At 44.7% G+C, this 24,372-nt stretch overlaps 1 long non-coding RNA gene across 5 annotated transcripts in view; it reads right to left on the reverse strand.

Moving 5' to 3' along the window:
* Positions 1-1,749: 1,749 nt before the first annotated feature.
* The window catches only part of LOC146762189 (uncharacterized), a 40,750-nt gene continuing 18,127 nt past the window's right edge, over positions 1,750-24,372 (reverse strand). For 2 of the 5 annotated variants that reach the window (XR_014943265.1, XR_014943262.1), the window contains one exon: positions 1,750-6,784. This is a non-coding gene — a long non-coding RNA (uncharacterized LOC146762189). Of the gene's footprint in view, positions 6,785-20,702; positions 23,755-24,372 lie in introns of those variants that run through there. The other 3 variants (XR_014943261.1, XR_014943264.1, XR_014943263.1) reach the window with 3 other exon arrangements.

The raw sequence follows: 24,372 nt of genomic DNA on the forward strand, positions 1-24,372 counted from the left end.
ACTCATGACCACTTCAGAGAGCAACAGTGAGTAGCAATGCAACATGAGGACAGCCACTCTTTACACAAGCCTGGATATTAAACCAACAATTAAATTTGACAGTGAACTGTTGGTGTTGTCAAAATGGAATAACTCTTCTTCTCTATCCATCTCAAACATGATTTTTTCAGGCCTAGCAAAGACAACACCATCCTAGCTCTGTTAAAAGTCTTTAGCACAGACCTTTCACTTCAGTCAAATGGGCTGAGCATGGAAAGGACCTGAAATTAAAGCACCATGATGGGCCAACATACCCACAAGGCCACACTAGGCATTAACACAAAAACCATGACAACAGTTCTCTATGTCTTTCCACAACTAGTTCTTCTGCTAGTGAGCCAATATGTACATAAAACCCCTAGTCCATTTTATTTCAGGCAAGTCGGAACCCTTCCTTATCTCAGGACACAACTGGTTGTTTCACCGACTGAAGTGCAACCCCTGTGTAACTGAGACTCTCTCCTACTAATGATGCCTCCCAGTGGCAGCATTTGACTAGCTCAGATTAAAGTCATGTGAGAGATGCCCCATATCAAATAACTTCCCCAGCGTTACATTAAGGAATTGCATAACAACAATCAAACCCCCTCATCCACAGAGTCCATCTTTCAACCTTTCTAAGATGCCTTTCAGCAAAGAAGGGGAAAATATTTGATCCATGTATTGGGTAGGGAATGGATCTTACAACAGACTGACCTTGCAACTCCTTCTCCCCCTAGATGTCTGCTGACGTCCTCGGGACCTTTCTCTCAAATAAGGTGAGGCAGTACAAATGATTGTAGCTGGAAAAGGCCCCGAAGCTTCATTCTGAGCGTAGCTTGATGAGATAAGGCTCTGCCTATGCTACAGCTGGGAGGCTAAAAACCATTTACCACCACAAGGCACAATCTAATCTACCTATTTTGTTGGTCTAATCTCTCCTAATTTTGAGAAATCTGGATAAGGAGATGTTTTGTACCCAGAAGTACTTTCTGCTCCAGGTGTATCTGATGGCTTACATAAGATATCTCTCCTCTCTGCAACCTCGAAGTGGCCTAAATCTGTTGTTGTAGTGTTGATTTTTCCCTGCGTATACAGAGCATTTCTCACCAGAAGTTCAAGGTCCTGACTAAAGGGACATCTCTCACTCTCCTTTTTCCCTATAAACTGCCCAGATTTTTCATTTTCTATCAAAGTACCAGAAAACACATGGGCTGCTCTGTCATGGAACAGCTGCCATGAAGGCCTGGAGGCTCAGAGATGCTCTCTGCTGCTGCCTAAGTGAATAAATTTCATCATTCAAAAGGCTGATGAAACAGAAGCAACATCTTCACCAGTGTTGGCTGTGTGATCATGGAGGCATGTCAGCCTCCAGCAGCAGAGGCCAGTTTATCAGCTGGAGCCAACTGACCTGCTTAAACACATACTAGATCCAAGGCAGGGTCCCGCCTCCTCTTTCAGGATAGAAGCCACCTGAGGGAGGATTTGCTTTATCATTACTCTTGCAAGTCTATTTCTAAACCAAGCTGTGCACATTGTTTGTTTTTTCTAATCAGTATACGAGTGTCTACAGAAAGCAGTTTGCTCACCCTACACTACCTCTCCAAGGCAGGTAAGAGCACCAGGCTCCTGGAGGAGCCTCTTGGACCCCGTTATATGTAGCTCAGCTTGGATGGTTTGCTTTTAGGCAACTACATTTGAACCAAGAATACCCTGTTTTTGCTGGGTGCATGAAACCCACACAGTGCTCTAAGGATGGTATTAATACAAGCACTTTGTTCCTGACCTTCAGTAGATCAGAAATTCCTACTCATTGTCATATCTTGTTCTACACATACACATTTCAACTGCGAAACAACAAGGGTTTTCCTAAGCAGAGTAATTAATTTGGAACAAAATTTGCTTTCCTTTGGAATAGTGGCACTGCAGAAAGCTAATTCTGAAATATCTATTCTGGTCACATTTGCCATGAAGACAAGTCCTAAGGAGATGTAAAACTGGCAGCACAGACCTTAGCTTCATATCCCCTGTAGTGATTTCTCAAAGAATGCCTATTGTCTTGCTCGCCTCTGACTGAGAGATGATAAAACCAAGGAGCTGAGGGGAGCACAGAAAGGAAAAGCTCTGCTGTGCAGGGAGCGCTGCACGTTGCATGGGAAATCTGGGCTCCTTGCTGGCAAATGTATTTTAATTACCCCCTTTTGTTGGCAGGACCAGTTCATGTACTGTCCTGCAGCACTGCCCTTGCCAAGCAACCCAACCTCTCCAGTCCTTCCCCCATCAAAACGATAAGGTCTGTTTAGAAATCATGATGCTTTAAGAATAGTTAAAGCTGGATTTGTGTCTTTTATTCTGATTTCTGAGTGCTTGTGCCCTCAAGTCTGGTTCTGGGTACTAAAATTCATGGCTATATACATATATTTCTTTTCTTTTCAACTCATTTATAGCATGTCTGACAATGGGAGCATCAGTAAAGTCCAAATGTGACAGTTTTGTAGTATAATCACAAATTACCATAGGCAAGCAAAGAGACAGCTGGAAGATACTGATCACTGGACACTGCACACGAAGATAGATACATGTATGTATAAATATATATATATAGTTAAATCTAACATTGATGTAGTTGGGCACCTACACTATAAGGCACCTGTTACACTGCATATCCAGTGAATTTTGCTCCCCCCCCCCCCCAAAAAAAAAGCAAACCATTTATTGATTTCTCTTTTGCAAATTGCCCTTATCCAGGATGCGAAAGCTCCAGTGTGTGCCTTAGGGAGGGCAAAAGCTCTGTGCAAAGGGAGATGCTGGCGTACAATTCATTCCAATGAAATTCAGAAGCCATTCACAATGAAAGACGAGCAGCTGAATAATTTCTGGTTGAGAATTCATTCGTGGACCCAGAGAGAAAGATCTGGATCTGTTGTGTGTTTCTGTTGTGCTGATGCTTCAAGGCACCTGTTGCTGTCCTTGTAATTTTCCCATCCCTTTGTCATTGTTTTGAATTGCCATTCTGTTTATCCAGGCCTGTCCTTGTGCATGAAAGTAGATCTGTCCATTCTGATTTGAACCTGGAGTGAATGAGGATTGCCTGTGGTAAGGCAGCCAGGAAAAGGTTTGATCCTCCACTTATCTCCAGGCAGGGACCTTTCATTCTAAACTGTTAATAAAGGGACGTACGCACCACCAGCAACCACCACCCACCTATTTAACAAACTTAACTGTGAAATTGGATCCTTCCCATTTAGCCTGGTTTTGCCTTTGATGCAGTTCCAAAGCTTAGGTTGCCTTATTTGCCTTTAATTTCTAATCCAGGCATATAGCCAAGTTTAGGACACATTGTCTCATGTATTACAATAACCTCAGCACCGCTGCTACACCAACATCCTACAGCTCAATAACAGCTCTGATGAGTCAGACCAAGAGTCCGCCAAGCCCCCAAACCTATCTCCATCAGTATACAAAAGAGGATGCATAGAGATGACTGAAAGAAGCAAGAAAAGGATCCCTTCTCCTGCTAGCCCTCCTTATGAAGGTATTGCTCCACCAAACATTGTTGTATCTCTTGTCCCCTCTTAACCATATCCAGGTGTTCACCCTTCATTTCTGATGTGCCCAGATTGGTGCAGAGGTGTGGTTGTGGGGTCAGTAGTGGGAATCACAGTGGGGAAAGCCACAGAGCACCTGATAGATCCATCAGGGCCTTCTGTCCTCCATACCCCTGGAAATACCAGCTGGTATTTCTGTATGATGCCTTACAACAGGCAGAGAGGGATCCAGACATGGAATGGAGATCAAGTTTATCTAATTAGGAAGATGAATGAATGGCCAAGATCTTATATCTGTGGACTATCTGGAATGGGGTAATGATGTTCTTTAGTCAGGACTATTCATATTGTCAGTGTGAGGATGCTTTGAAAAGGGTCAGGAGCAACAGTACCATCAGTGGTGGAACAAGTGTTTTTCTGGGTCACTGCACCATCATTTTAATGGAAAGAGATGATTTTGCACTGTCCTTCCCTGAAGTAAAGATGGTATAGGGAATAAACATCTCTGTGCATGGCTCATCACAAGACATCTCAGTGTCTTGGACCATAGCATAATATCTGCCCACACTGCTGGTGACTCCTCTGTGAGATGCCTCACCACTGCCAACCTCAAAGCATGCCTTTCATTCTTCTCCCACCATTGCAGGGAATTCAGGCAAGCAGGGGGGGACTTGTTTTTTTGAGGAGTGCCAGAAGAGTAGAAACATAGAAACATAGAATCACAGAATCATAGCATCACAAAATGGCTTGAGTTGGAAGGGATCTTGCAGACCATTCAGTTCCAACCCCCCTGCCCTGGGAAGAGTTGCCACCCTCTAGACCAGTTTGGCCACAGGCCTGTCCAATAAAACAAAGCCTTTGCACATCTCCTTCCCAAGCCAGCCTTGTGCCAGGGATACAGAGAGACAACTCTATCCCTGGGAGTATGCCAAAAATACCCAACTTAGGAAAATACCACCATAATGCCACTCCTCCCTTCTCTTAGCTGGCAAGCGAGCCCTGCATCCCTCCACCTTCCCCCCAGTTTAAAACATCTCAGGCCTCCTGGCTGAACTTGGCTGAGGTCTATAAACATGAATAAGCTTCCCCTGTCCAAAAGCCAACTGGCAAGGCTGGCTTGGATGGACCTCTCCATTTGTTATGGGGAAAACGGGCAGTCCAGTTCTTGTTCAGCAGCGCACTGCTGGTCGGGAAATAAAGACAGAAGGTCTGTTTGTAACACTGAACACACAATCCCTTCCAACCTCAAAGACACCGAGGCGGCAGAAAATCTACCCTATTCACCAAGATGACCTAGTTCTGTTGTCAATAGGTTAGAGTGGAGCAAAGTTGAGGGAGAATATCCTGATTAGAGGGATCTCCCACAATGGGACAGTGAGTACCCTTTTGTCCCTTAATGTCCCCCCTCACCCCCATGCTCTAATGCCAGGCTTGCTATCAGCACATAACTCAGTGAGTTATGGACTTGTCTGCTTCACCGCCTCCTCACTCCATTGGCATCTCAAAGCAACACTGGGGCAGATCCTACGTCGTGCTTTGTGTCACCTGGTGTGCATCAGCACATGCAGCAGAGAAAGAGTAGAGCAAATATATATAACTGGCTGCAAAGTCCCTAAATATAAGAACAAGGATTAAATTGCTTGTCTGCATCCCTCCAGTAGCTGCAGGATGGACAAACCAACAGACAGACAGACAGACAGACGTTTCCTTTCTGTTCTTTAATCACATTACAATGCCGCACCAAAAAGGTTTTCCAAATTCAAAAATACTGAGAAATCTGAAAACACGATGTACTGCAAAGCCATCCCACTGGACAGCACTCCAGTGGTTTGTTAATCGTTAATAAATGGTAAAAACAGAAGGTTGGAAGGAGGCATTTCCCATTCCTCTCCCCCCCTTTCTGGTGGCAACTGTTAATAAGGGATTTAATCACCCATTTTACATCCTGTGTAAAAGAGAAGGGGCTTTCCTGATAACAGATGCCCCTCTGGCCAACTGGCAGGGAAAAGGCAAAGATACGGGGTATATAAATCTGTTTGAGAGGAGAGAGAACAAGCCGAGGGAGAGGAGAAGACAGAGAGAGAGTGAGAAAGAGGGAGGGAGGAGGAAGAAGAGGTTAAGGGGGGGAAAAAAAAAAAGGAAAAAAAAAAAAAAAAGAAAAAAAAAAAAAAGAACCTGAAAGGATTAGAAATGAAAAAGAAGGTATTTTGTGCTGAGCTAAATATTATTTTGTTTCCATTGAAAGGGTTAAGAAAACAAAGACAGAGTTGACAATTTCTCCCGACTGGAAGCTGGGAATGGCCCACGGTGGCACAATGCTATTATTCTTGCATGGGCCCATTCTCACTGGATTTTCCACAAAATCTTTAATAATTTGATTCTTTTCAGCCTCAGCAGCCAGCTGAGCTCTTTAAGAAACAGTAACAAAAACCCAGAGAAAAACCCACTACTGAGAGGGGAGCTTTGGCGGAGAGCTGAGCTGAAGCCGATTAGTTTGGCCTGAATAGAGGCAGCCGGGTCCTCGAGCTCTTGCTCAGCCTGGAGCCCTCCGCCTCATTCATCCCAGCACAATATCACCACCAGAGCCCGGGCCTAGACACTAAATTACACTATTATAAAACTAGATTGATACACAAACTTTCCCTCCCAGGCCGAGTGGGGGACTTTGAAAACAATGTTTTTGGGGGCTCGGGGCTCTATTCAGGCGTTTCGAAGCATCCCCATTCATATTGAGCATATCAATTCTTAATTGTGCCACACACACAAGTTGAGGGGAGGGGATGCAATCCTCTCCGGGGGGTGGGGGGGACTCGTATTGTCCCCAGGAATTCACCTCGGAGTGGGGCCGGGGGAATGCGGGCGCTTGGCCCTCATCCCATGCTGGTCCTCGGGGCTCTGCGGGCATGCCATGGATGTGCCCTTCCCCTGTGTCTTTGCTGGAGGGAAGGAGAAATAAAAGAATAACTCTTCTCAAGGTGCCCGGCAGGGATCTGTTTTTCATTTTGAAGCTGTCCACAAATGGGTTTTGCTGTGCACTCCCAAATGGCGTTATGGAGGATCCCCAAAAGTGCTGCATGGCTCCGGGTGGATGGATGTGGTTGGGTCACAGTGTCTCATCCTGCCTTCCTGCAGATGATGTCTGCCGTTTTTTCCTCCAATAACATTAAATCCGTATTTAGGAGAGAGGCGTCCCCAACAGGCTCAACTCCTTCCTCAGCCTGCAGGGAAATAATGCTCATTTCAGGCCATGAAAGGCAAAATTAGAAACGCCACGTGGAAAAGAATTGAGTTTGGTGAAGGGAGAAGGAAGGAGGGGTCAGGAAGGAAGTGTTTTAAGTACTAGAAATCAGAGATGTGTCCCACATACCCAAAAACGTGGCGCTTGGATGCGTCCCAACCCAGTGTGCCCTCCTCATCATGGACAGCCCCCACTTGGCAAACCCACCCAGACATGCAGGACTCAATGATGTGCCTGGAGAGCTTTGCCTTTGTCTCTCTCTGCCCCTTCTCCAGCCCATTTGTGGGCAATATTTACATGCCTTCATTCATTATCTTTCATAGAAACATAGAGCCATAAAATGGTTGGAAGGGGATTCTGTCTACATCCATCCCTGCCTTCTTTTATTATTACTGTTTATTTATTTGTCATCACTTTCCTTGTCAGTGCTGGCACCTGTAGAATTTATTTTCCCTATTTTTTTTCCCTCTTTTCTTTACTGAAAGCCACATTCACCAGTAGAAACAATCTCACTCTCCAAACCTCAGGCTTCCCAAACACTATGAATACATTAAATGCAGCACAAAAAGAGCAGCAACCCAACATGCAAATGAAATTAAAACTCTGCTCTCCGCAAGAGGGAAATAAACAAACAAACAAAACCCCCACAGCTTATATATACACACAAAGAGGAGAAATTAAAAGAGGCTTAACAGTTCCGAGGAATTTGGACGCTTTTCAATGGCTTTGCTGAATGGGGGCTGTTAAATGACATCAGCACCGAATTTCGGCCATTTCTGGAAACAAGAGATTTTTACGAATCATTCATTAACTGGAAAGTCCTTTCAAGTACTTCCCACTTCACATATTTTGGACACAATAAATATCACGAAAAGCAATCTTGGCACCGGTTATCAATGTTATCTATCTCTGTAGTTTATAAGTGCTACCTCCAGCGTGAGTGATACAAATTTGGTACACGGCCACACCAGAGTTCAAGCTTGGAAAACCCTCTAATTGAGACAGCACGATTACGAAGCAACAGCAGCATTGCAGAGAGTGGGGTATGCTCTCAGCCAACCAGACCTTGGCTTTGTTTCATCCTATGTGCGCCCATGGAGAGGTTTCATCACGGGAATGTGACAAACCAGTGTGGCGCATGATACCTGAAACCCAATTAGGGCTGAAGAAGTCATTATCCAGCTGCTTGTGGAGGGAAACAAAGGAGGCAACAGAGAGAAGAAAAAAGCAATTAGAAACTGGAGAATGAGCTGCAGTGTTGAACCACAGGTCTGCAAATGGACACAAGCTTTTTTCGTTCTGCTTTTCTCACTGGTTGAGTGAAAACTTGTAATGGAAGGATAAGATCAGCCCTACAAACTCAAGGATCAAGGTCCAGGCTCTCTGGGTTAAGGCCAGTGCAGATTCTTGGATTTTAATTCAGTTAATTCTGATATTCACCAAAATATGCTGCGGTTGGACTTGATGATCTTCAAGGTCTTCTCCAAACTGGGTAATTCTATGATTCTATGAATTACTGAAATATATTCCTGGGAAGGAAGCAGGCATTTCCTTGAAATTGAGTGGTTTTAGGACATAATGTAATCGCAAATTACCATTCTTTCCAAAAATCATACAGCTCCCATGCTCTGTCAGCCCTCCTGTAACGAAACAAAAACCACATGTAGTACAAGGCAGGGATGTGGAGATGTCACAAGGACAGGTGTAGGGCCCTGCAGCTGGAGTGGAATGACTGCACACATCAGCACATTCATGGGGCTGACCTACTGGAGTGGAGCTCTGTGGAGAAGGAGCTCAGTGTGACCCAATAGACAACGTGTTGACCATGAGTCAATTGACTAACACCACAAGCAGTGTGATCCAATGGGCACAAGGAGGACAATATGGGACTGATGTAAACCAGAGGGTTTTGTTCTGCAAAGAAAAGCAACAGGGGACTACAGGCAGCCCCATGGGGCACAGAATGCTGAGCAGGAGCCTTGTGTGTTGCTGAGTTTTTACCATCATCTGACATCCCTTGGCATCAATCTGGCAAATTGGACAAGTGTCCTAAGAGGGAATGAGGGTTCTAAGGTAGGGATGTTATGAGAGGCTGGGGCAGATGTTGGCTGTCTATCTGCATGCATTTTGTCAGGTCACTCAAAAGCCTTCCCACACCTCTCCATGCAGAGGAGTTCACAGCATGGCCATCCCTCCAAACATATTATATGGCAGTAAGGACACCAAAACTTCAGAGATGCTCCCACTCCAAGGTGACTACATGGATGCACAAACTGGGTTAGATGAGGGTTAGATGTTACACACTCCTACTTCACTACAACCTGAAATGTGAGCATTTTCAAGCTCTTGGGTTCTTTCCAAGAAGACTTTTAATATTATTTTTTGTTAATTTCCTGAAGTATTTTTATTATTATTTTCTTCTTTTAATGATATCACAGCAGCATTCTGCAGCAAGGAGTTCCCCAAGCAGGAAGGTGACATGATGGCAATGCACCTCTTGCTCTGTACTCACATCTCTCACTTTCACCCTGATGGAAACCCAGTTGATCCATCTTCAATACAGATGCTTTTCATACCACAGCCTCTCCTTCCCAGCCCGGAGAGAAGGGCAGAGCCAGGCCCTGGGGTGCTGGGCGGCCCCATCCAACAGGCGCTGAGCCTTCTTGGCCAAGCTTAACCAATGTCCCATGCTGCTTCTTCATCACCACCCCTCAAACACACAATTTTTTTTTCCACTGCATTTTTTTCTGGCATTTCCTAACGTGTTTTTTCTTGTGATACATTTCTCAAGGCGGGCTGTCTGATGAGCAGCAAATCATTATTAATTCTTCAGGTATTTGCTCTAATACATTTAACCCCCTATATGCCATACTTCAAGCTGTGCTTCCCAGAGAGCCTCCAGCCTCCATCCATCCCTAGGACTCCATGGTGGTGACCAAAACCAGTCCATAGACCAAAAAATGTGTGAGAGAGGGACCCACTGTTCTCCAGACAGTAATTAGAATCATAGAATCACTAAGGTTGGAAAAGATCGCTAAGATCATCAACTGCCAACCCATCCCTACCATGCCCACTGACCATGTCCCTCAGTGCCACAATTACCTTTTCTTCTTTGGGGGTGGTATTTGTGGAAGGCCATTCATCTCTGCTGGACATGGATATTTAAAGATCCTGTTAATATCCCATCCTCTTTTCCTGAGATTTTTAAGGGGCAGTGTCCCTGGCTTCATGTCCACAAAGATATTACCCCTCAAGAGTCAACAACTAAGCAGTTTGGAGTAGAAAGTGCCTATTTCTCTTGAGGAAGACCCTACAGATAGATAAGGAATGACAGAACCCAAACAGTCTCTCGGTATCCAGAAAGGCACTTCTTTATTTTTACTTGATATTAGAACCTTTCTTAAGCTCTTCAGCAGTGTTGCTCTTCTCTACAAGGTACCACCTTTCTAAAGGACATGGCTGGGCTGAGACAGCATTGCTACTTCTCTCCATCACCTGCACCAAAGCAAAGAGGTAAAGCAGACCTGCTGCCTTCCTCCATCCACAGTCAGGTATTTAGAGAGCAGAGTGACCTCCTCCAATGGAGAAAGTCTTTGCAAAACTGCTGGGAGAGTGCTAACCTGTTTTCAGTGCAATCCACAGCGATTTCCACAGGGAAATGTAACATTAAGGGATACGTATTTCAATGTTCACAATCAAAAGTCTTTCATCTGTTTCTAAATCCTCAGCTCCTGTACTTATGTGATGAGCAGGGGATACCTCCACAGGGTGAATGCAAGGAGTTGTCCCTTTCCCATAGCCCATCTGGGACACCACAGGACACTTAGATAGCAGAAGAGCTTGGTTTTCTATGGTTTCATGTCTCATGAGTGGACCTTCTGGGGTCTGATAAAGGCTGATCCTGGCAGAAGGAGCATCCATTCACACTGTGTTCCCACTCTGATTTTGGAAAGGGTGTGTGGGCCACACTAATGATCTGAGCTAGAAACAATGAATCTGAGTCAGATCTGGGCCTGATCCCTCATTGCACCCAATGAACTGGGAAAAAAAAAGCTCACAACAGCTTTGGGATTAAACAGATGAAGAGAAAACCATTCCAGTGCCAGGCTCATGATCAGACTTCATTGCAATGGTTTTGCTGCTCTGACTCTTGGCTGCTAAATCAAAAGCTTTGAGGGCAGCTGAGTTGCACCCAGTTCTACCTCCAGTGGTTCAGTAGAAGCACAAGGAGGATTTTCAGCCCCATCCAGCCACAATATGCCAAAAGGCAACCCAAGCCTGGGCATCACTTGCTATGGCAAAAGGTGGGGATGTCCCTGAAAAGATTCGGTGGATACTGGACTGAGAGCAATGTGGATTTGCCCCGGTATCACCAGAAACAAGAAAGGCTGTCCCTCAGATAAAGAAGCCTGTTGACTTTTAACACCACCTGGGGGGAAAGAACAAGGAAGCAGAAAAACAAACCCAGAGAAGGAGGAGAAAAACAAGAGGTTTATAGCTTTCCTTGAAAAGACTCCCAAAAAAGAAAGAAAGAAAGAAAAAAAAAGAGTGAAATTCTTGGCTCCCCTCACACCTTTTAGCCTAGGAAATGGTGCCCGGTCTCCGCTGAGACCTGACTGAGACCAAAGGCAAGGCAACCTGTTAGCAGGTACTTGAGAGAGGGGCTGCTGGCTGGATTGGGCTGGAGGCGTGAGAAGCCCCATCAGCCTCCTCCATTCAGGTTTCCTAATGACCATATAAAAGGCCAGGGTGGCTTTCACGGCAATCAGCTCCCTCATCCCTCCCATCCCATACACAAAACCCCACGGCCATAACGGGTGGCCCAGGGGGACCGCGTTCCTGCATATCTATACGTCCCCACTGCTGCGGTGGGGTTATTGGAGCTGTTTTCCCAAGCTGAGGCCGTTCCTCCCAAAAGTCACACTCCAGGTCGAATAATTCGGCCTTTGATGTTGGGAGCATCGCTGGATGGCAGAAGGGCTGGGGAGGTCCAAACTGGCTGCAGCATTCCAGATGTCTGTCCCCAGATAAATCAAATCCAGACCCAAAAGATTTGTTGCAAAATTCCTCTTTCTTTCCCCCAGACACGCAGTAATTCTGACAGTGAAAGCAGCACCCAGAAAAGTTTCTCTTTTTTTCAACCATCATCCTTTTTTTTTGTCCTGTATCTCTGGCTCTCAAAAGCACTGCAGGAGTGCATCAGCTATTGCTGAGGTTCGTGGTTTACCTTTTCTCTTTCTCTTTTTTTTCTTTCTTTTTCTTTTTCTTTTTCTTTTTCTTTTTCTTTTTCTTTTTCTTTTTCTTTTTCTTTTTCTTTTTCTTTTTCTTTTTCTTTTTCTTTTTCTTTTTCTTTTTTTTTCTTTTCCTTTTCCATTTCCTTTTTCCTTTTTCCTTTTTCCTTTTTTCTTCCCTTCCCTTCCCTTCCCTTCCCTTCCCTTCCCTTCCCTTCCCTTCCCTTCCCTTCCCTTCCCTTCCCTTCCCTTCCCTTCCCTTCCCTTCCCTTCCCTTCCCTTCCCTTCCCTTCCCTTCCCTTCCCTTCCCTTCCCTTCCCTTCCCTTCCCACTTCTTTTCAAAAGATCTCTGTCTATGGATGATCAGATGAATGATATGAGCATTCCCAAAGAACAAGTCATGGATTCTGATCTTAACAAGACTCGATGCCATTTTGACTGTCCTAAACAAACATATCTAAAATAATGAATGTTTAAAAAATTGGTTGAAAGAACCAACCAACTTTATATCCATCAGTCCAGAGCCATTTTCTTTCCACTCATTTAATTGGCTACAAATGCTTCTTTTGGTTTTCTTCAAGCCACAGCCCTTTTTGTTGTTATTTGCCTTTTTTGGGAGGGAGGGTGGGAGAGGGGGATTACTTCTGTTGAATAAGGGAACCCCCCCCCCCCCATATATCACTATAAGACATAAGATTTTAAATATAACTCTTCCATAAAGGCCAACAGTCACCATTTAGGATTCAACTTCCTGGATCTATCTAAGCTCTCCTTATGGTCAGTTTGAAGGCTTGGTCATCTAAAGCAATTCAGACATCCTTTTACCATCCATTTGCTATGTCACCCCAAATTTTGGCTAAATTTGGAACTTTTGGCTCATAATTGAACGTTCTGCACCAGACCTGCTTGTGGGTACTTAGTACACATAGGTGCATCCAGTTTTCTCTTTCTCTTTGTCCCTGTCCCCAACCCCTCCCCGGGACAGGGTATGAAATCTGCCTTTTTTTTTTTGCCTTACCTCTCTCAGTAAGCCCCGTATGGCTTCCTCCCTTCCCCTCTTCCCAGTCTTTAGCCCTGCAGTTTGTAAGGAATTCATCTACACAACCAGATCCCTTAAATTTAAATCCCCACATTTTATTTAGTTTGATTGTCTGCAAGCGATACATTCTTCTCAAGAAAGAAATTAAAATAAGGAGAAAATGAAAGCAATCAAAACCTAAAAGGGCAGCTTGTGTCTCCAGTCACAACATGCAGGAAGCATTTGCTAAAGCTCTGATTTCAAAAGAAATAGGTGCTGCTTTCTAAGTCATCCTTACCTTATGCCATGACAGATGTAACAATTATTTAAGCAACAGTAGGAGAAACCATGGATTTTCCCTGTGATAAATCACACACTTCTGCTTTCTTGGCTGCCTGAATTTTTCCTTCCCCCCAAAAATACTGAATTTAGAGGCTCTGGAGCTGCAGCAAGCTCCCTGCAGGGGGAACACTGCCTTCATCCCATCCATTCTCTATGTCCAACTCATATGGCCTCACCCGGTCCTCCTCACTCTGACACAGGAGGGAAGATTTTAGGTTGGATGTCAGGGGGAAGTTCTTTACTGTGAGAATGGTGAGGTGCTGGAACAGCTGCCCAGAGAGGTTGTGGATGCCCCGTCCATCCCTGGAGGTGTTCAAGGTCAGGTTGGATGGGGACCTGGGCAGCCTGGGCTGGTATGAAATGTGGAGGCTGCTGGCCCTGCTTGCTGCTGGGGGGTTGGAGCTCCATGATCCTTGAGGTCCCTTCCAACCCAAGGCATTCTGTGATTCTATGATTCATTCTATGGTTCTATGACTCTCTGAGATAAGGAAGGCAAACCACTTTCTAGTTCTAAGACCAAGAAGATGGCTGAGTTTAAATGATTCACCCAAGGTCATCCAAGAGATCTTCCCCGGGGAAGTAAGTGGTCAGAACACATTGCGTGCTGGAACTGAAGATGCATCTGGACAATGCTCTCAGGTTTTGTAGGGGGTCCTGCATGGATCCAGTAGTTGGACTCAATGGTCCTTATGGATGCTTTCCAACTCAGGACATTCTATGACTCTATGAGATCTATGGCAGAAAGGAGAGTGTATCCTTATTTATAATAATAATATATAATGATATATATAACATAATAAATATAATAACAAAATAAATATGATAATAATAATATATAATGTTCCAAATAGAGAGCCATTCTTTGCTAGTGTTTTTTATATATAGTTTATCTATAGTTATAAGAGGGATCAAGCACTTGCAGAATTACACTACAGAGGGCCATGAGAACTGCAAGGTCTCTGCATGTAGCTTGGAGGCAACTGATACAGAGCTATTGCAGAGCCTTCAAGAGCAGTGGGAAATAGAAAAGGATTTCATATCTTACATAAAGTCCTATAGGAAGATCAGTCCATCACAGTAAACAAGAAATTCTCCTGAACTCTCAAGATAAGCCATACCAGCTCTGAGCCATATACTATAGTTGGACACTTTGCACCCTTGACCAGGACTTCAAAATCATGTCTGCAGGGAGCTCTTGGGTGGCCCAAAAGGCAGCCTCTGACAGTTCTACATCCACAGACCCACATAATCTTAGGGGTTGGAAGGAATCTCTAGAGATCATCTAGTCCAGCCCACAGTGCAATGGAGACACAGAATATCCCAAGTTGGAAGGAGAGTCATTTAGTCCAATTCCTGGATCCAGCTTTAGAAGAAGGTTCCTTCTTTCCATGAAACCTTCCCATGAACAGGGTAATCAGCCAAGCTTTAGCCTTACACCAGCTCTGGAGATCTCAGCTGTCCCATGGAAATTCAACCTGGGAAGGTCAGGGACAGACTGAAAATAAAACACAGTGGTTTCAGCCCCTGGAGGTCGCTCACTAAAACCCACCCAATTTGCACACCTAAACCTCTCAATGAGCAGAGCACACTCAGGAAAGCTATTCAGTGGGTGTGTATGCAGATGCCTAGTAGGGACTGGGGGTGAGAAGCCCATCTAGAATCTACTCTGTGCAATCCCAAAGCCAACACTGCCTACTTAATGTGCAAATTCATGTTGCATTGTACGAAGATGCTTTGGGTGCTCCTGGCTCACAGCCTCAGAGGTGCACCCCAGGAGAAGAACAGAGCTCCACTCGGTACATCATTTCTTTGATGTTCCTTTTCTCCCTGTGAACAGCTGGGAGTTCAAAGCATTTATCAAAAGCTGAGGGAATTCCCTTGCAATATAAATGTGTGCTTTAAAACAAAGCAGCACAACCTTTTTTTTTTCTCATCCGAGTCACTCTTAAGGCTTAACTTAGTCTCTTGTTCCTGCTTGCAACCTCAAATCTAAATTGTATCCTGCTGGCAAAGGGAGAAGGCAGCACTGAGATAGAAAATGCCTTGGAAATCCCAGCTGTGTAAAAATAAATAGTGGTTTGTGAGGTGGTTGCTTTGCGTATTTGTTTGCTCTTGGGAAAGCTGGTGCAGGATAAAACCCTCTCAGACACATCACTGGGTCTGTTTGTTGGCAAGGACATCCCACCTGCTGGTCATCTCTTCGCGCTGGTGGGATTTAAGCTCATCAGTTTAAGTTTACAAACCTGATTTTTCCAAGTTTGGAGTCCCCACCACCCAGAAAGGAAAAAAGAAGCATTCCATCCAACCTTTTGGCAGCAGTAATTGCACCACAGGACAACACCAGCCTGTCAGGGCTCAGCACAGTTTTGTTGAGTGTCTCCCTCTGGAAAGGTGTGGAAGTCAATGCTAAGACTGAAATATCTACCCCCTTACTTATTTCTGTTTCAGAAACCCTGAACCAACCCTGGCATAGAAAAGTCCCCAGGAACACCCAGAGAAACTGAGAAAGCTGGATGGGGCTCTGAGCACCTCATGGAGCTGTAGGTGTCCCTGATCATTGCAAGAGCTTTGGACCAAGTGGCCTCTAAGGGTCCCTTTCAACTCCAATGTTTCTCTGATTCTATTCCAAGAATTAGGTGCCTAAAACAGGAAAAATACATCTGAGCATAGATCAAGATGAAGATACTTGGCCTAAAGGTATTATCATTTGGGAAATAAAAATATAAAGAAGACTAGAAAACAACACATGAAGAGGCAAAGAAAACTGGATGAGGAAACTAAGGCAGTCAGAAGGTTCTCAGTAAATAACTATTGCTTTGCACTGATTTATTTTCCAGTGGTGAGTACAGAGCTCAGAAAGCAATGATAGGTGTCCCTGGGTCAGATATGTCCCTGGGCATCACTAAATCATCTATAGTGAGAGAGTGAGAGGCTCAGTGGTGAAGGGAAGGGGGGGAAGAGGAGGGGTGAGAAGTGAAGATGGCCACAGTGATGGCACCACTGAATGGCTTTGCATGGAGCAGAGTTGAAGCTCTGTGCAAGGTCCCATCCAAGCACTTTCCTTCTTGATGAGCCCCAGCCAAACAAAACTAACTGAGCTGCCCTCAACTGTCTCTCTCAGGAGCCATTTCTCTTTTCTGCCCCCTCATAAAAAAAAAGTGGCTGGTCATGAAGTTCACCATTTCTTTCCTATTTTGCAGCTGCTGTTGCTGCTCATCAAAGTTTTGCAGTCTGCCAGAGTGAAAGAAAGTTGATGGATCTTTTGCAGGGAGAGGGGGAAAAAAAAAATCCCCAACCCATAAATAAATAGTGAAGGAAGTATAAAAGACAAAGCTTTCTCAAAGCAATGGCTTGCAGCTAAGTATTTTCCTTCACCTCTACTGACCAGACAGGTTATCCGGAGTCATCCCAGCCCTAGAGATGACATTTAACATGACATGTACATGAGATGTATCAGTTAGGTCACTGTGCTAAAGCACAATCACCACCCCTTCCTCCTCCTGCCCCCTGCGCCCCTCAGGGAATACAAAAGTTCAGGGTCTTTAAAGTTGAATTCCCCACACAGGAGTTCAGCACCTTTCAACCTTTTCAGACCTATTACAGGAAGAAAACTGGGTGGAAGGAGTGCAGGGAGGGAGGAGTGGGGTCAGGGGTTATTTTATGGACAGGTTTAGAAGCTTGAGAGAAAAAGAGACTTGTTGCATTGGCCAGAAAGGAGGTAAATGTCACTAAATTGGTTCATGACCAGGGCCAGTGACAGTGTAGGCTCCTTCTAAAAGCCCTATAAATACACCTTTAATTCTACAGTAATCCCTGTATAATTAAGAGATAAAGCCAACAGAAAGAGCTGTATCGCCACAGGATACCAGCACAGTGGTTTAAAATTAAAAGCAAAGAGTTTAGGAAGAAAAAAAAAACCCACAATGCAGAGTAATCTATCATTCACAATTGAGTCATACCGACCAATTCATGCTTCCAGATGTGCTCAGGGGTCATAGGTGAACTGGTCTGGCACTGAATGACAACTTGGGATGGGGAGGTGATAGCTGGGTTCCAAACAAACTCACGTGCACTATTTGATCAGTTACTCTGACCAGAGCCCACAGCAGGAGGATGAGCCACCCATTAGGTTCAGTTCTCTTAATCCTGTGGTATTCATATTTCCACCCTGTTGCTGTCTTTCCCCTCACTCCACATACTTCAGAGGAAAGAAACAAAACAATCCGTGTATTAAGGGAATGATCCTGCAAGGGACACAGTACTCCAGGTGTGGCCTCAGTGGGTCAATGTAGAGGGGGATGATCACCTTCCTCAACCTGCTGGCCACTCTCTTTTTAATGCACTCCAGGGTTCCATTGACCCTCTTAGCCATAAGAGCACACTACTAGCTCCACTACGACACCCAGATCCTTCTCTGCAGGGCTAATCCCCATCTGCTTAGCTACTAACCATGCACCCATCATCACCCTGCCCACTATATCTGACCTGGAGAGGTTTGAGAGGTGTCAGCCTCATGGAGTTCAACAAGGCCAAGTGCAAGGTCCTGGGTTAGGGCAATCCCAAGCACAGATACAGGTTGGGTAGAGAATGGCTTGAGAGCTGCCCTGAAGAGAAAGATTTGGGAGTGTTGGTTGATGACAGATTCAACACAAGCTGGCAGTGTGCACTTGCAGCCCATTAGGCCAACTATATCCTGGTCTGCATCAAGAGAAGTGTGACCAGCAGGATGGGGGTGGCTATGCTGCCCCTCTACTCTACTCTGATGAGATCCCCCTAGAATACTGTGTCCAATTCTGGAGCCCCCAACACAGGAAGGACATGGAGCTGTTGGAGCAGGTCCAGAGGAGGGCTATCGAGATGATCAGAAGGTTGGAGCATCACCCCTACAAGGACAGGCTGAAAGAGCTGGGGGTCTTCAGCCTAGAGAAGTGAAGGCTCCAAATAGACCTTGTAGGATCCTTCCAGTACCTGAAGAGGCCTACAGAAAAGCTGGAAAGAGACTTCTTATGAGAGCAGGTAGCAACAGGACAAGAGAAAATGGTTTTAAACTGGAAGAGGGTAGATTTAGATTAGATATTAGGAAGCGAGGGTGGTGAGACACTGGAACAGAATGCCCAGTGAGGCTGTGGATGCTCCTCCCTGGAAACACTCAAGGTCAGTCCGGATGGGGCTGTGAGCAGCCTGGTCTAGCAGGAGGTGTCCCTGCCTATAGCAGGGGGTTGGAACTGGGTGATCTTAAAGGTCCCTTCTAACCCAAACCATTCTATGATTCTGTGATTCAAATCATGCCCACACAAATGGACACTGGCATTCAGAGTGACTCCCATTTCACTAGCATTTCAACCTTATAGTTTCCCTATAGTGTCTGGCCGCATCACAATTTGCAATATTGGTATTTATGATCTATGAGACTTCTCTAATTGCATGCCTTGTAGCTGGATGCACTACTCTGTATCCCCCAGAACAAATTGCCTTAATGAAAGGGCCAACCTGGATTTCAAACAGCCTTGAGCCTGAAGGCAAGCTTAGATCCTGGGGTTCATGGAACAGAACTGGAGATCACATCATGACTTTAAAGCTCCATAGCAGCATCAGTGGACATCTCACATTTGGAAGGTGAATATCTACAGAACTCCTTGTAACTCAGAACTCATGTCCAAGCAATAAATGTTTCGGAGGGAAACACCTTCAAATCTGGCAAAAGTTGAAAATGCCTTAAAAAAATTGGTGATAGTTCATTTGTAGTTGCAGAAAGTCCTGGAGAAAAAGGGTGCATGGACATAAAAGCAACATGTAAATCTAAGCATGACCTTTCAGTGAAACTTTTTTCATACTGGATGTCAAATGGACACCACTTTGTATGGATGTGATTTCGTGGGTAACAACCCTTTGTCATTTCCTACTTCATCTACAACTTCTACACAGTGGAAAAGATCTGTGTTAATCATGTTACCTCTGACATCTTATATTTCTGCACCTATTGCTTCTTCTGACAGATGTCCACGCCTAAAATTCAGCCCTGCTTCATCTGAGACCATGAATGGTTTTTCTCCATGAGCTCCTCAGCAGTGAGACTCCAGCCATAGATTTCCAAAGCCCACCAAACCCTTTGGAAGGACCTTTGCTGACCAGGACTTTTGCAGTACATTGGGAGCTCCCGTGTTGCATTAAGGAATAGCAGTAGTAGAAGAAAAAAATAACGTGTTTTTCTCCCAGCCCCCTGCCCCACCTTGTCCCAACCCATCTGCCAAATATAAAAGAGCATTCGTAATCTAATTAATCTAACCATTGCCTGTCACGGCTGGAAGGCAATTTTGAAAGACTATCGCCTTGTGTTTTATTTCACTCGAAAGTTAATCTCCTCAAAGCAAAGGGACTTCCCACTCCCTCCAGCCCCACAACCCTTAATCTTTCTTCTTAACCAGTTGCTGGTGAATGTGCCTCTGTAGCTGGATGTAAGAATGTGTAAGAGGAGGCATCCCCTCCTCCTCTACCGCCGTACAAAAGAAGTCTTGTCAGAGGAGATGCCATTCAAGAGACACTTCTCCCAGTTGATCAGAATCGCAGTTCCCCAGCCTCACTTTGTGGTTAACGAATTAACCTCTCTTTCCCATCACCCAGACCTTTGCTTCGATTTTTTTCTCTCTCTCAAACTGTTTTGTTTGTTTGTTTGTTTAAGATTAAAAGATCTCACACGTTTGGAGAGAAGAAGGAGCCCCCAGTCCATCTCCACATTGTCAATTATTAGCAAAGAGCTAGGAAGGGGGAGAGGCAGGTTGCACACTGTTATTGACTTAAACACTTTGGAAAGGTCATCTTCAAGGTCTGGTCCTTCCCTTTCCCACTCCACGCTCACCTGGGCCCATTAGGGAGGAATTTCTGTGCCCTTCAGTATTTCATTTTGGGCCCACTGGCACTTCTGAGGAGTAATAGAGAAGGAGGAGGTGGGATGTAGGGAGCGGAGGGGAAAATGAAGACAGGTGGGGGGAAAGAAAAGTCATTGAGAGACTTCAAAGTAGAACAAAGACCCATCCAGATGTGAATAATTGCTAGGTCAGCACGTTAATCACAGGCAAGGGCTGCAGTGTGAACCATCCCTGGTCACTTCACAGGAGCAAAGAGGGGAGAGGGGGGTCTCACAGGGGGAGATACAGAAGTAAGGCTTTGTGACAGCAAAGAACAAGCCCAAGAAATACATTTTCCAGGTGATTATGTGAATAATGAGCCAACCTCTGCTTTATTAAGGGCACATCAGGGCTGTAACTGTGGCTGAGCTACAGCTCAGAGGGCAATGAGGGCTCACTTCTGAACTGAGGATTCCTACCAAATTCTTATCTTTAACCCGTATTCTCAATGTAACATCAGAGTCCCTTCCAGCCTGGCCTTGAATGCCTGCAGGGATGGGGCATCCACAGCCTCCTTGGGCAACCTGTTCCAGTGCGTCACCACCCTCTGGGTAAAAAACTTCCTCCTAAGATCCAACCTAAACCTCCCCTATGGATCTCAGACATATGGTTTCTGTGTCCAAGAGCTTCATAAGATCTCCACAGGACAACGAAGAATATGATACCAGTGCAAGTCAACAGTTCATAATTACGTCCTATTAAAAATTAAAAGCTAGAAGCGTACAAGACCTCAAATTCCAAGGCAATAAGGGTTCAGGTCTCTAAAGGGAAAGGTTTGAAGCAGCACTATAGGCCCCACATAAGGGCAAGCTGTAAGAAGCTGTACTTTCAGGCTTGCAGATGAAGGGACATCGAGGCTATTTTTCTCACACAGGTTTTCCTGCCTTCTTTGCACAGTCTCTCCTACTGCCAGAACAGTTTCTTCCCCATCCATCTCACCACTAGGTTAATTGTAAAGAGAATTCAATAAGCTCTTCTCTGCAGCAGAGCCCGAAGTGATGGTTCTGTGCCAGTCATTGCTTAAAGGCACTATTTGACTTTGGCATTACTACTGCCTCATAAATACCTACTTGGCCTCTGCCTCATAAACATCTCATAAACAACTGTTTGGCTTGGTGTGGATCTTCCAATTAATGCTTATATCCATATAGAGAGAAAGCCGTTTGCATAAGTAATCCTGAAGCAAAATTTGCCTTCTTAGCAAAAAATAAAAATTAAAAATAATAAGGTGATTTCTTGGCTGTACCCACTGATTTGCTGCACACGCATAAGGGGACACCGGTGTTACCAGCTCTGCACATGGCATAACCCAAGGGAGAATGCTCTGCTCCTATAACCTAAACCTTGATTTCATGAGTTAAAAGATATATTTCACTTTCCAGGACTAGCATGGTATGTGAATTCCAGGTACTTGGGAACAGTGCAATAGAGCTGAACTGAACAAGTCTGATATCGAAGCTCACTCAAACCAGCCGAGGGCGAGCAGCAGGGATGAGGTTTGTCTCAGCTCACTTCAGGTGTGAGCTACCCATGCAAATCCTCCTGGTGTCAAGAGAGAGAAATAAGCACCATTCAAAAGCAGTTTATTGGATTTATTTTAGATTAATAGGCTTGGGCAGAAAAAATGTGTGCCAAAGTATTGTAGGATGAGCAGTAGAAATCTGGAAATGGGGAAGCAGGGATTGCAAAACTAAGGGGACAGGGTGAGAAAGCTCAGGATCTATTGCACTATAGCAGAGTTGTTCAATCAGGAGATAAATTTGGACTCCGTGACTTTTCAGTGTTTTCTTTGAGCAAACCTCAGCTACCTGAATTGTACGACTTTAACAGCTTCATTAAAAATAGCCAAGCTGCTGCCTATTGTGGTTGAAAAGAAAGAGATTTAAATGTGATCTCAGACACTCAGAGATCCCAAGGGAAGTGGAATCAGATGAGAATATGCAGCTCCTTCCTAAGAAGAGGGCCATCCTGTTTGGCCCCATGACCAAAGAACAGACCTTGGCCCATATACAAATGCAGAATTCATTCTCCTGGACTAAACTTAGCACAATAGAGATTTTGTTTTATTAAGGATTGAGATACTACTCTAAAACGAAGGTTAAAAGGACAGTATAAATACATTCCCTCCTCTGGTTCTTGGACATCCACCACTTTCTTGTTCACTTGAAGCACAGTATCAGCAATTCATTTCTCATCCTTGGGTTTCCAGAGGTTTAGAGAGGTGAGCATTGGATGAGGAAATGGAGCACTGAGCTGGAAATAATATCCCTGCTATCTGCCGTATATTTCTTTCAAGAAGGTGGTTTAGTGAAACCCAAGGGAAATGAGAGCTTTGGTTGGGCACATTGAGGCCAATAGTGAAGCAAAAAGCAAATGAAATGCTAGAGTCAAGTTTAATGGGTGGAAGCAACTGTCCCATCCCTCTGTAATGTGTGGCCCACTCACAAGATAAGCACTTTCTGGGACCAACAAGTGAGTTTCTTCTTCAGCTCCAGTGATCTGTTTTGCAGCATGGAGATCCTGGATTGTGGTCTTCTGTCAGTCCTGTTCTTTTCAAACAGGGTTATTATAATCACTCAAATGGCACAATAAACCAATATGCTTTCATGTCTTCAAAATCATCCCAGGTGGGACACAGAAGCTTCGGTTCTGCTTTGTATGGGGCTCAATATCAGAAAGAGAAACTATTGGTAAAGAAAGCTCACTCGTAAAGACCAGTCAGTGTAAGGAAGCATCTCATTCCAACCTGTGTATTTATTTCTTCATGTTCTGAAGAAAAGTCAAGGAAGAGCTCAGAACAGCTGTCTTGGAGCAGCATAAGTTTTAATCTTTGACAGTTCAACTCAGCAGTTCTTATCTTCTATTTTCACACACCGGTTCAGAGTTAATTTGGGTTTAATGGTTCCTTCCTTTTCTCTTTGCACAGGTTGGGCAGAACTCCATGAGAAACTCACTTGGACACATCATTAACTTGGGACACTGCTCTGCTAAAAATGAACATAAGAAGCAACCCTTGTCTTATAGCTTGATCAAAACAGAGTAAATAGAGATAATACCTTGTTGCCCACCATCATCCCGAAGAGGGATCAGTATTTGCCTCCATCAGTGGTTCTTTTCCCAGACTGGAAGGGACAAAGTTGGCCATTTGACATATCCTGCTAATCCTGAGAGGTGCAAATGTCCACTCAGATCAGAAACACATTTAAGATCCTATCCTGGCAGCAGCTGTTGTTCTAAGATGGGAGATGAGATTGAGACAAGGATATTGCTGATTGAAATCAGTCAGCATCTTGAGCCTATGATCACAAGGCAGAGATATTCAGTTGCTCTTTCACTTTGCAGGAAGACTTTGCACTTCTTTAGGCTTTTTCCACAAAAGATTTTAGAGTCCTGTGTTAGTCCTGGCCAGAGACTTTCATGCACATCAGGATGAACACAGGGAAAGCTGTACCCACTGTATAGAAGAAAATATAAAGTTATGGTAACACAGGATGTCTTGACCCCTTACTTGTACCCCTAGAGAGCAACTTTCATCTTGACCACCGATCTTCTCATACCTTCTTTTATCACCTTCTTCCTACATGTGGCGGAAGGGAACAGCTTTCATTGAGGGAAAATACCCTATATCCTATAATTCTGCATTAAAATTGGGATCTAAGTTAGGGCTTCATCTCCTTTATAAAATATTTAGTCTCATCTGGTGCTCTAGGAGGCAGCTGACTGAAGACGCCCTTTGGATCCCTCACCAGGTCCACCAGTGTGAGGTCTCTGATAGGCCAGGCACCATGGCTACCAGCATACTCTGGCTATCATAGCTACCTGATGCATCTCAAAGTGCTCTGAGCTCATCTCCATCAGCTGACTCTGTGTGATCAGTGGGAAAAGAGTTCCCACCTACAGAGGATGCATTGAACCATGTTCCAAAGGTGCTGGCCCATCTCCACTGTCTGTGGAAACAACCTGAGTGATCAGCATAGATAAAAAGCCTAAACTTCATGCAGCTAAAGTCAGGGGAACCCACTCCCACCATTTAGAGATATCCACCTTCAGGAGAGGCAGCTGACTGGGTTAG

This window comes from Coturnix japonica, chromosome 2 (genome assembly GCF_054131305.1).
Source record: "Coturnix japonica strain WE chromosome 2, WE-NBRP24, whole genome shotgun sequence".
NCBI classification, from domain to species: Eukaryota; Metazoa; Chordata; class Aves; order Galliformes; family Phasianidae; genus Coturnix; species Coturnix japonica.